Source organism: Rhineura floridana, chromosome 8 (genome assembly GCF_030035675.1).
Source record: "Rhineura floridana isolate rRhiFlo1 chromosome 8, rRhiFlo1.hap2, whole genome shotgun sequence".
NCBI classification, from domain to species: Eukaryota; Metazoa; Chordata; class Lepidosauria; order Squamata; family Rhineuridae; genus Rhineura; species Rhineura floridana.
The window spans coordinates 14,453,098-14,465,134 of record NC_084487.1 but is presented as its reverse complement, the minus strand read 5'-3'; the positions used below and the strand labels follow the sequence as shown (position 1 = coordinate 14,465,134).

The window sequence follows — 12,037 nt, the reverse complement described above, 5'->3', positions numbered from 1 at the left end:
CAAACGTCATTGGCATTAATATGACACCGATGACAATGGCCATGCATGCAATAAAATAAAAACAAAAACCAGACACTTCACCAGATGGCACAGAGAGAACAACGGCAGCAACAGCAACAACGTTCCCTCCCATCCCTCCCACCCCAAAATGTGCAAACAGAAACTTTGATTAAGAGTGACTGCAGCATCAACTCAATTTTCACATACAAGCTGTTCCTGGCAAGTAGTGGGGTTATCAGGATGGGTCTGTCACAAATCCACAACACATAGTGAGCTATGGCTCCATCCTTCCAGAGGAGGTACTTTCTGTGAGCCTGAGTAGAAAAGAGGTGGGGGGCTCATGTGATGGGAAACTGGCATGGAAAACGTGTGCGTATGTGTGTGAGAGTGAGAGAGTGCTAGCATCGTGTTCCTCCTTGCAGCCTGATTTTCTGTGTGTAGGGATTAGGAATGGAAAGATTGATCAATTTCAGTTCTCTCAATTTCTCACTTTTCTAATGTTAAATTCAGTTCTGTACAATCCTGCAGCAATCTGAGGATTTTCTTTTTAAAAAAATGAAAATTCTCCACCATTTTACTGTGGATTTCTCCATTTTTACAAGCCATTCCTCATAATATCATGCTGTTTTGCATATTATTTTCACTCATGTATTCATTTTATGCACATTTCCCCCTAATATATGCATTTTTATAAATAGTTAGCGAACTGCATCGCAACATTCTAATAAGTGCGAATTTTGAAGGCTGGCTGTGTTTTGGTCCTCATATTGTTTCGGAAAGTGCGAATTTGATAAATTCTGCTTGAAATGCAAACTGAATTGACATTCTCACCCATCCCTAGTAGGGATTCTTTTTGTATAGAGGAGGAATGCCCCCCCTGCAGAACGAAGTGGTACAGCATAGACCAGGGATGGGGAACCTGTGGTCCTTCAAATGTGTCGGATTCCAACAACATCCGCCTCAGCTAGCATGGCCAATGGCCAGGGATGATGGGAGCAGTACCCCAACAACATCTGCAGGACCATAGGTTCCCCATCTTTTGTTTAATTAGAGTTAGCCCTACTTGAAATCCATCCCACATGGCTGCGAAGGAGACACTGAAGGAGCCCTATTTCAGAGTTTCCCATCCTGTGAAAGGATCATAACTCAGTGGCAGAGCTCCTGTTCTCCCTAAATAAAATAGGCTTAAAAAGAATGTTGTCCCGACTGGAAGAATACTGCAAAGCCCAGTGCCTGCACATTAACCACTCTAAAACTAAAATTATGATTTGTGGAAAACATAAAAAAGTTACATCGAACTGGTCCCTAAATGGGCAACCATTGGAGCAGGTACAGACTTTTAAATATCTTGGTATAAACTTCAGTAATAAGCTCTCGTGGAGATCCCACCTGGAGGCCACCAAATTAATGGGTGCCAGAGTGATAGGTCAAATAAGAAGGTTTTTTTTTATACTCAAGGGGGCCAATTGATTAAGCCGATGTTGAGAATCTTCACGGCCAAAGCCTTACCGAAAATTTTATATGGGGCAGAGCTTTGGGGTGGCTCACTTAAACTCAGTCTCGAGGTCCTTCAAAACACTTTTATGAGACAGATTTTGGGGCTCCCGCAAGGCACACTGTCTCCCCATTTAAGAGCAGAACTAGGCCTCCTGTCTCTGGCGGCAAAAATTGACCTGGCCTCCTTAAGGTTTGGGAGGAAGATCTCCACCTTGGAGGATACGGCCCTTACAAAACTTTGCTGGCAAGAGCAACTCCAGATGGGGGGGCTGGGCACAAGGATGCCAGGCAATATTAGAATCCTATAATCTTTCACACAAGAATCTCCTAGGCCTTAACCCATCTGAGCTCCGAAATTGGGTTTACAATCATGATGCGGACCAAGACAGGACCACAATAATGGCGGCCCCCTTCTCAGTCTGGTTCCCCCTTATTAAATCCAATCACGCTATTCCCCCTTACTTCGATATCCTGACAAGTGCTCCATTATGCAGAGCCTTCACAGAATTAAGATTCCAAACAATGCCCACAGCTTATCTTGAAGGCAGGTACCGGGGAATCCCGAAAGCCTTTGCGTTTATGGCTGCAAGGTTCCTGAAGACCTAATACACTATATGCTTACTTGCCCCTTGTACGGGAACCCTAGAAACAAATTTCTAGCACCTCTGACCAACCTCAGAGGGGGGACACCCGGGGGCAACCTAGTGGCGGAGTTCCTGGCCGATAAACACAGCCAGGTCACAATTGTGGTGGCCAATTTTGCTTTAGCGGCGAAAAAGATAAGAGCAAACTATGTAAAAGCCCAATGACATGACTGCAGGTTTAAAACCGCATGTTTTTAACTGTTTTAACCATTTATTGTATATTGTGCAATGGCCTATGGCTAAAAGCAAATAAAGTTTCTACACACAGTGGCAGAGCACATGGTTTGCATGCATATGGCTCCATCTTCAATCCCAGGCACTTAAAAGAATCAGGTATCAGAAAGACTTCTGCCTGAGATTGGAGAGCTACATGCCCTGACTCCTGACCCTAACTATCATGTTTGTTAGCTTCATCTGCAGAGCCTGCACGTGTACAAGTATGATTAAGCTTTGTGCAGATGAGCAAATGAATGCATGGAGGGCAGAACTTACAGCTGCAATCTACTAGTCCCCCTCTATTTGGCACTGGTTAGGCCTCATCTTGAGTACTGCATCCAGTTCTGGGCACCTCACTTTAAGAAGGATGAAGACAAACTGGAACGGGTTCAGAGGGGGGGAATTAAGGATGATCAGGGGACTGGAACCAAAGCCCTATGAGGAATGACTGAAAGAACTGGGCAGAAGAGAAGACATGAAGCCTGAGGGGAGAAATGAAAGGTTGTCACACAGAGGGGAGCCAGGATCTCTTCTCGATCACCCCAAAGTGCAGAACACGGACTAATGGCCTCAAGTTACCGGAAGCCAGAACATCAGGAAAAAATACCTAACTGTTAGAGCGGTACAACCATGGAACCGATGACCTGGGGAGGTGGTGAACTTTCCAACACTGGAGGCATTCAAGAGGCAGCTGGACAGGCACCTGCTGGGTATGCTTTAATTTGGATTCCTGCATTGAGCAGGGGGTTGGACTCAATGGCCTTATAGGCTATTTCCATCTCTACTATTCTATGATTCTATCATCTCAGCTCTTACAAATTCAGTACAGTCATTTCGATCCAGACCAGATGGTAGGAGACTATGGATGGCAGGAATAATAGATTGGAAGCTGCTATGTGAAGGATGTTCCTGAGAAAACAGGGTATAAATTCTTGAAAAATAAGACCCATAGACCAATGCAGAGTGAAGAACCATATGATGGTTCAGTTGGTGGCTCTCCTGTTAAAGATTCAGGCAGAAGAGTTGGGAAAGACGATTGTTTGAGACTATACAGTTAGCTGTTGTCGGTCAGGGTAGGCACGGCTGGGCTAGACCAGTGGCTCCAACGACAATGGCTAGAAAGGCAGCTTCCTAATATTCATATTAAGCAGACCATATTTAAGAAGGTCCATCTTTCAATGGTAGAGGACACGTGTGAGACCCATAAATCAGTCCCTAGCATATCTTGTTTGCAGGAAACTAGGTAGCAGGGCTGTGAAAGCAGCAGTCATTCCATCAGGGCAAAGCAAAGGGAAAGATGAGACTCCATCAGGTCCTGCTGAGAGATCAGCTACTTTTAGTTCATAAGAACATAAGAACATAAGAAGAGCCTGCTGGATCAGGCCAGTGGCCCATCTAGTCCAGCATCCTGTTCTCACAGTGGCCAACCAGGTGCCTGGGGGAAGCCCGCAAGCAGGACCCGAGTGCAAGAACACTCTCCCCTCCTGAGGCTTCCGGCAACTGGTTTTCAGAAGCATGCTGCCTCTGACTAGGGTGGCAGAGCACAGCCATCATGGCTAGTAGCCATTGATAGCCCTGTCCTCCATGAATTTCTCTAATCTTCTTTTAAAGCCATCCAAGCTGGTGGCCATTACTGCATCTTGTGGGAGCAAATTCCATAGTTTAACTATGCGCTGAGTAAAGAAGTACTTCCTTTTGTCTGTCTTGCATCTTCCAACATTCAGCTTCTTTGAATGTCCACGAGTTCTAGTATTATGAGAGAGGGAGAAGAACTTTTCTCTATCCACTTTCTCAATGCCATGCATAATTTTATACACTTCTATCATGTCTCCTCTGACCCGCCTTTTCTCTAAACTAAAAAGCCCCAAATGCTGCAACCTTTCCTCGTAAGGGAGTCGCTCCATCCCCTTGATCATTCTGGTTGCCCTCTTCTGAACCTTTTCCAACTCTATAATATCCTTTTTGAGATGAGGCGACCAGAACTGTACACAGTATTCCAAATGCGGCCGCACCATAGATTTATACAACGGCATTATGATATCGGCTGTTTTATTCTCAATACCTTTCCTAATTATTGCTAGCATGGAATTTGCCTTTTTCACAGCTGCCGCACACTGGGTCGACATTTTCATCGTGCTGTCCACTACAACCCCGAGGTCTCTCTCCTGGTCGGTCACCGCCAGTTCAGACCCCATGAGCGTATATGTGAAATTCAGATTTTTTGCTCCAATATGCATAATTTTACACTTGTTTATATTGAATTGCATTTGCCATTTTTCCGCCCATTCACTCAGTTTGGAGAGGTCTTTTTGGAGCTCTTCGCAATCCCTTTTTGTTTTAACAACCCTGAACAATTTAGTGTCGTCAGCAAACTTGACCACTTCACTGCTCACTCCTAATTCTAGGTCATTAATGAACAAGTTGAAAAGTACAGGTCCCAATACCGATCCTTGAGGGACTCCACTTTCTACAGCCCTCCATTGGGAGAACTGTCCGTTTATTCCTACTCTCTGCTTTCTGCTTCTTAACCAATTTCTTATCCACAAGAGGACCTCTCCTCTTATTCCATGACTGCTAAGCTTCCTCAGAAGTCTTTGGTGAGGTACCTTGTCAAACGCTTTTTGAAAGTCTAAGTACACTATGTCCACTGGATCACCTCGATCTATATGCTTGTTGACACTCTCAAAGAATTCTAATAGGCTACTGAGACAGGACTTTCCCTTGCAGAAGCCATGCTGGCTCTGCTTCAGCAAGGCTTGTTCTTCTATGTGCTTGGTTAATCTAGCTTTAATAATACTTTCTACCAGTTTTCCAGGGACAGAAGTTAAGCTAACTGGCCTGTAATTTCCGGGATCCTCTCTGGATCCCTTTTTGAAGATTGGTGTTACATTTGCCACTTTCCAGTCCTCAGGCACGGAGGAGGACCCGAGGGACAAGTTACATATTTTAGTTAGCAGATCAGCAATTTCACCTTTGAGTTCTTTGAGAACTCTCGGGTGGATGCCATCCGGGCCCGGTGATTTCTCAGTTTTTATATTGTCCATTAAGCTTAGAACTTCCTCTCTCGTTACCACTATTTGTCTTAGTTCCTCAGAATCCCTTCCTGCAAATGTTAGTTCAGGTTCAGGGATCTGCCCTATATCTTCCACTGTGAAGACAGATGCAAAGAATTCATTTAGCTTCTCTGCAATCTCCTTATCGTTCTTTAGTACACCTTTGACTCCCTTATCATCCAAGGGTCCAATTGTCTCCCTAGATGGTCTCCTGCTTTGAATGTATTTATAGAATTTTTTGTTGTTGGTTTTTATGTTCTTAGCAATGTGCTCCTCAAATTCTTTTTTAGCATCCCTTATTGTCTTCTTGCATTTCTTTTGCCAGAGTTTGTGTTCTTTTTTATTTTCTTCATTCGGACAAGACTTCCATTTTCTGAAGGAAGACTTTTTGCCTCTAAGAGCTTCCTTGACTTTGCTTGTTAACCATGCTGGCATCTTCTTGGCCCTGGCGGTACCTTTTCTGATCTGCGGTATGCACTCCAGTTGAGCTTCTAATATAGTTGAGTTTTTTTCCATTCCAGCTGATCATGATAAAAACTCTGTAACTAGTACCTGAGTTTGCTTTTACCTCCTCCCTCCCCATCACTTCTTCTTTTGTGTTGTGTCTTGTGTTGTTCGACTATAACTCCAATAATCCCCAGACAGCACAGTCAATGGTCAGGGATGATGGGAGTTTTAGTCCATCAACATCTGGGGACCCAAGGTTGAAGAACACCATTACAGAGTACAAGGCTGAGATTGGTGGACTGTCTTATTGATATTTGGAAGCTGTTTGGGGAGTCCTCCCCCTTTTTTGGCTGAAGGGCTGGGTGAAAAAAGGGTTTTAAATAATTAAAAAAATGCATCCCTCTGCCTGGGATCCTTTGACTACCACTGCCAGTTGGAGTAGACCAGGGATGAGTAACCTGTGGCCCTCCAGATGTTGTTGGACTCCCAACTTCCAACAGCTTCAGCCAGCATGGCCAATGATGAGGGATGATAAGAGTTGTAGGGCTGATTCACATGGGAGCTGAACTTTGTATTAAAGATGAAGCTTTTGCCATTGCGTTAGATTGGCAAGGTTCACACTTCCTAACTTCCAATTGCTGTTTTCCATTCACACTGAAGGGAAAGGATCAATCACGCAGCTTCCTAATGACCACACCCTCTTAAGGTCAAAATACCACTTCCTATGGTTACCTTAGAAACTGAGCATGCTCAGTTTGTTCCAGAGTAAATTTCTTAAAAAAAAACCCTGAAGTGAGATTATTTGTATTTTCACTGCTACAATCCAGCTGAAATACAAATATTTGTTTGAACACTGTTATGCTGTTTTGCAGAAGTTAGGGGGGAGAGAAAAATAAAGAGGTGTTTGCAGCAGGCTTGCAGAATGGGAGCCCGCAGGAGGAGGAGGGAGTGGGCGTGGAGAGGGGAGTGATTGACACACTCACGTAAAAGCATTGGAGCACACTGTCTGCAAGCCCTAGAGATACAAAGTGGAGATGTTTTTTCCTTCCCTTTTTGGATTAAAAGAGGGTTGGGTTACTACAGATTTAAAGGGGGAAACTGCGTTCTAGCTGCTGATTGCCTGCAACGTCATGTGAACCATGCAAATTAAACAGGGATGCAAGTAGCACCAGACTCGCATTAAACCTCTGTGTGGATCAGCGCGTAGTTTAGCAATAACCAGAGGGCCACCATTTCCCCATCCCTGGAGCAGACAATAAAAACCTATATAAACCAACAAAATGGCTTCGCATGAGCCAGTATCACAGATTCCCCCATAGGTCCCTGAATATTCAGAGTGAGGAAAAGGTACTACGAGTTGAACTATGTTAAGCAATGGAGATGCCTTGGGAAAAAAATGTAACACTTCTGTAAGGCTGTGAAATGGTTCTAAAAAAAAAACAAATGTGACAAGATTGGTCACAGAACTAATTTAAGACAGGATTGGCAGTTGATGACAAGCCCTTGGGAGTAATCCTGGCAGAAAGTAAAGGAAGTTGATAACCTAATACCAGTGTACCCCAATGAGCATTTTGTCATCGTGACAACTTCACCCCATGAGTCTCCTTACTGTTTCCACCGTGGTCTATGCCAATTAAGAGTATATATACTTTTTGAAATTAGTACCATTCAGGCAGCACTAACACTTGGGAGAGACGTGATATTCCACAGCTTTTCCTTAATACAGAGTCTTGCACTGAAGCTTGTAGGATTGCGGGGAGGGTGGGAGGGTGCAAAAGAAAAGAAGCGTTGCTGTCACTTGACACCACCGACACATAACACAAACAAGAGGCAACAAGCAGGAAAGAGGAACATATTTTACACCCACTGCCTTGGGAGGGGGGGCTGTTTAAACTCCCCCCCCGAGAAAACACACACTTCACAATAGCTAATTAGAAAATAAAACATCAGAAACTAGAACCTGCGACTTAAAAGAATAAGCATTGTATTTATTTTTATTTATTTATTTTATTTTATTTATATACCGCCCTAAGCCCAAGGGCTCTCTGGGCGGTGTACATAAAATAAAACAGTCAGGAATATATAAATACAATAATACAATAAAATCAAGCCAACAAAGGTAAACAAAAATAATCAAACAGCAGCAAAATACAATACATATAATAAAACGCATTAAAATGCCTGGGAATATAAAAAGGTTTTCACCTGGCGCCGAAAAGATAGCAGCGTCGGCGCCAGGCGCACCTCATCGGGGAGACCATTCCATAGTTCGGGAGCCACAACCGAAAAGGGCCTATTTCTAGTCACCACCCTCTGAGCTTCTCGATGGGATGGTACTCGGAGGAGGGCCTTAGATGTTGAGCGCAGTGTACGGGTAGTTTCATATTGGGAGAGGCGCTCCACCAGGTATTGCGGTCCCATGCCGTGTAAGGCTTTATAGGTCAAAACCAGCACTTTGAATTTAGCCCGGAAACAAATAGGAAGCCAGTGCAGACGAGCCAGAACAGGTGTAATATGAGCGGACCTTCTTGTCCGCGTCAACAATCTGGCCGCTGCATTCTGGACTAACTGTAGTTTCCGAACTGTCTTCAAGGGCAGCCCAACGGAGAGCACATTGCAGTAGTCCAATCTAGAAGTTACCAGAGCATGAACGACTGAGGCGAGGTCGTCACTGTCCAGATAGGGACGTAGCTGGGCTACCAATCGGAGATGGTAGAAAGCATTCCTTGCCACTGAGGCTACCTGAGCCTCAAGAGACAAGGAAGAGTCGATAAGAACTCCCAAGCTACGAACCTGTTATTTCAAGGGGAGTGTAACCCTGTCCAGAACAGGGTGAACATCCACCATCTGGGCAGAGAAGGCACTCACTGTAATTGTGAAATAGGTACTGCGGGGTTATCTCTTACGCTTTCCAGAGTAATAGTGAGTGGCAGTTGGAACCATTTTTCCCCTATTCTTCCTATGAGAACAACATGATCCATTGATAGTCATGTCGTCTTGACTGCTCCAGTGCCCTGTGTGAGCCAGACTCTAGCACAGATGGATACACAGCAGGTGTCTGGCAAACAGCAGCCAACCTGCATTTCCTCCCCGCTCCCAGAAAAAAATCCACTGAAGCGTAGATCTGATTGCAGTGGCAAATCTAGCCCTGGAGATCCACAGTGAACACGGATATCTCCATAGGTGATATCTGTCTGAAGGGAAGCTTTGACCCCGTTTGTCAAGGTCTTACCATTCACCAAGCTCTTGTTGTGAGATATCTACTGCCCTCCTCAGTGTAGAGTGCTTTTCCCCACAGGCAACTGGGATGAAGGAAGGCAAGGATGAAGAGAGAGGAAAACTGTATCTTGTGGGGCAGGGAAGGCATATAGTTCTCCCTAACAAGGAATGCTCATATTAAGGGTATTAACCAGGGAGATTTCTGGCAATTCTAACCAAATTCCATCTCTGCCAGGGTGCTCAGATAACAACAAAATGATCATCTTTTTCATTATTTATGGGTCATGGCTATCCCACAGCAGCAACACAGGCGTCTCCTTTCTATTTCATTGACTGTAAAATTACCAAATGAAACGGAGGGGCAGGGGAGGGGAGAAAGGTGAACATGCTCGTTCTAATGAAGATGCATAACAGACCACATATGTAAACTGAATAATCATCCCTGACAACTGTAGTTCTGTGAGGGATGCTAAATCTCTTTCAGAAAGCTTTCCACACTACAATCCCCATGATTCTTGGGTGGGGAGGAGGAAGTCGTGAGAGTCAAGCTGCTATAAAAACTAGTACGCAGTTCTTGATGAGCCTTTAGTGTTCATGTCATTTGGAAAATGTATACCCATCGCCCCCTTTTCGGTTCCTTTTCCATTCAGGCCCAGACTAAACACGACAGAAGCGGACCTGTGCCTTTAAGAGTTGGGGTTGCATTTAAAGGGCCAAAGGTGTGTACAAGCGGGGTGGGGGAGGGGAGCGTGCGAAAACTGCCTGCTGCTTCTCTCACTGCAAGCGCTTCTGTCTGAGACCGGCTCACATCTGGTATTGGAGCGATGCCGGAGGAGGTTTGATGGGAGGGGAGAGGGCCAAGAGGTAAGTCGGGAGGCCAGAGTAACACATTGCCAAAAAAAGGGGTGTGTGCAAAAAAAGGGCCCCCCAAAAAGAGAACAAAAGAGAAATCAAGTCTGCATAAAATTTGCATGTGTTTCTTGGTATGTGTAGATGCAGTTGTAGAAAATTGTTGCTATAATTTAAACTGTCGGGAATGCTTTGATTTGGATTCCTGCATTGAGCAGGGGGTTGGACTTGATGTCCTTATAGGCCCCTTCCAACTCTATGTTGGGTGCTGTGAAGTGCACGTATTCCAAAAAGACATGGACAGGGTTAAAAAGCACACTCTGGGGCTCAAGGACAGAGAGCAGACCGAAGGCTGCAGGTGGCTGGGCAGGAAAGCTGCCAAGGCTATAAAACTACCATGGAAACAGTTCAGGGTGTGGGGGGTGCATTTGATGTATGTGAAGGAGAGAGAAGCTCGTGTATCCGTGTATCTGCAAACGACTATTGAATCAGTAAAAGATTCATCTTCACCACTTCTAGTGTACTGTCTCTATTCATTCCTGTTATACGCAGTGGCATTGCCCTGACAGGCAAGCCGCAATTCCAACACTCTACTATTCTATGATTCTATGAAACAGAAATACATGTCATCATAGTGGGGAAGACTGTGCCCAGGTGACTTGTGTGCTCACTGCTGATGGGCCACCTGAAGACCTCTGTTCTCCCTTTTTAGATTTGGGGCAGACAGCCCTTCAAACAGTGGGCTGTCTTCTATAAAATAGCATGCATGGCCACTCTAGAAGGAAGCCGTACATAAGCGGGAGAAGGGCAGGGGATCTCTACCCCCTTTGATCTTTATCACCGCATCCCTCCTTCTCCCTGCTTTACACATGGTCAGAGAAGGCCCATACTGAAAGATAACGCCTCCCACTGTCACACGTAACTTTGGTCTCCGTTTATACTCCCTGCCTTCTTGTTGCTAGCACTTTGGCACTAGTAAAAAAGGGGTGTGCGTGTCTGAGTTCCCTTGATGCCAGGTTGGCAGCTAAACCCAATGTAGTTACTGATGGAAAAGGCACCACCAACCTGAGACTGTTTGCTGATGCTGGGTATGGAGTTGTGAGAATCAGCTGTAAAATATCAGCTGGAGAAAAAAAAAGCAAGTAACAAGACTAACTTTGTAACTCAAAAATGCTTGGTGTTTTTAATAACATCTGTAACATATAGCCATATTACGCTTGAACTTTATCAGTTTCTTCAGTCAAAAAGAAAAATCTATCGAGCCTTTGCCAGAAGGCTCTGCTACACAAGGACCCATGCAACCTCACATTATTACTTTCATTTGGACACAAAGTAGGTCTTTTCAGTCATCAGCACATGCTTCCCCCAAAAGCTTCACGACAACAAGAGATTTACAAGACAAACAAAAAAGAAAGAAAGGGCAGATGAGAAGCTCAATAACACGATAGCAAGACCATCATGCAGAGAACAGAAGCAAGCAAATTATACTGAGGAGGACATCCGTTCCTCTGGGTACACTGTGATAGACTAAAGACTGGTGATGGCCAAATATGCCCCTTGCCTTGCAGGAGGAAATACAAGAGATAGCAGCAGCTAGAAATTATGAAGGAAGTTGGAAAGGCAGCCAAAGCCATCCTCCTTAACACTGCCTTTGGAAGAAAGATTTGCTACACTAGCCTATTGCCTCCAGGTATGATGGAAGACATGCCTCCATTGTCAGTGTTATGATTCAGCTTCTACACATGGATTTGGGGTAGGGGTGAATGGAGGGGGAAGCAACGCCTTCTTGTCCTTCACCTCAGGCAGCAAAATGTCTTGAGTGCCTTTTCTGCATCAAACTGCTCCCTCCCTGCGGCTCCAGGGACATATGTGTGGGAATAAAGGCATTCTGAAGCTCCATGTGGGGAACAGCAACGTGATGTGGGATGCAAACGTGGCAGACCGGGAAAGAATGAAGCACCCTTCCTCTCCTGCGTCTCCAGATTAGTCCCTCAAAAGGTGGCTTTTCTTCAACCAAAGCAGCCATCAGGGTTTGTATATGCATGCTCACATTTAACTTTCAGTTGAGCCCCCAAGGCAATCTCACACAGTTCAATTTTTAAGGATGGTTTT

At 44.8% G+C, this 12,037-nt stretch overlaps 1 protein-coding gene across 19 annotated transcripts in view; it reads right to left on the bottom strand.

Moving 5' to 3' along the window:
- Positions 1-12,037, bottom strand: part of CELF2 (CUGBP Elav-like family member 2) — a 672,363-nt gene that overhangs the window by 15,010 nt on the left and 645,316 nt on the right. The window lies entirely within an intron of this gene.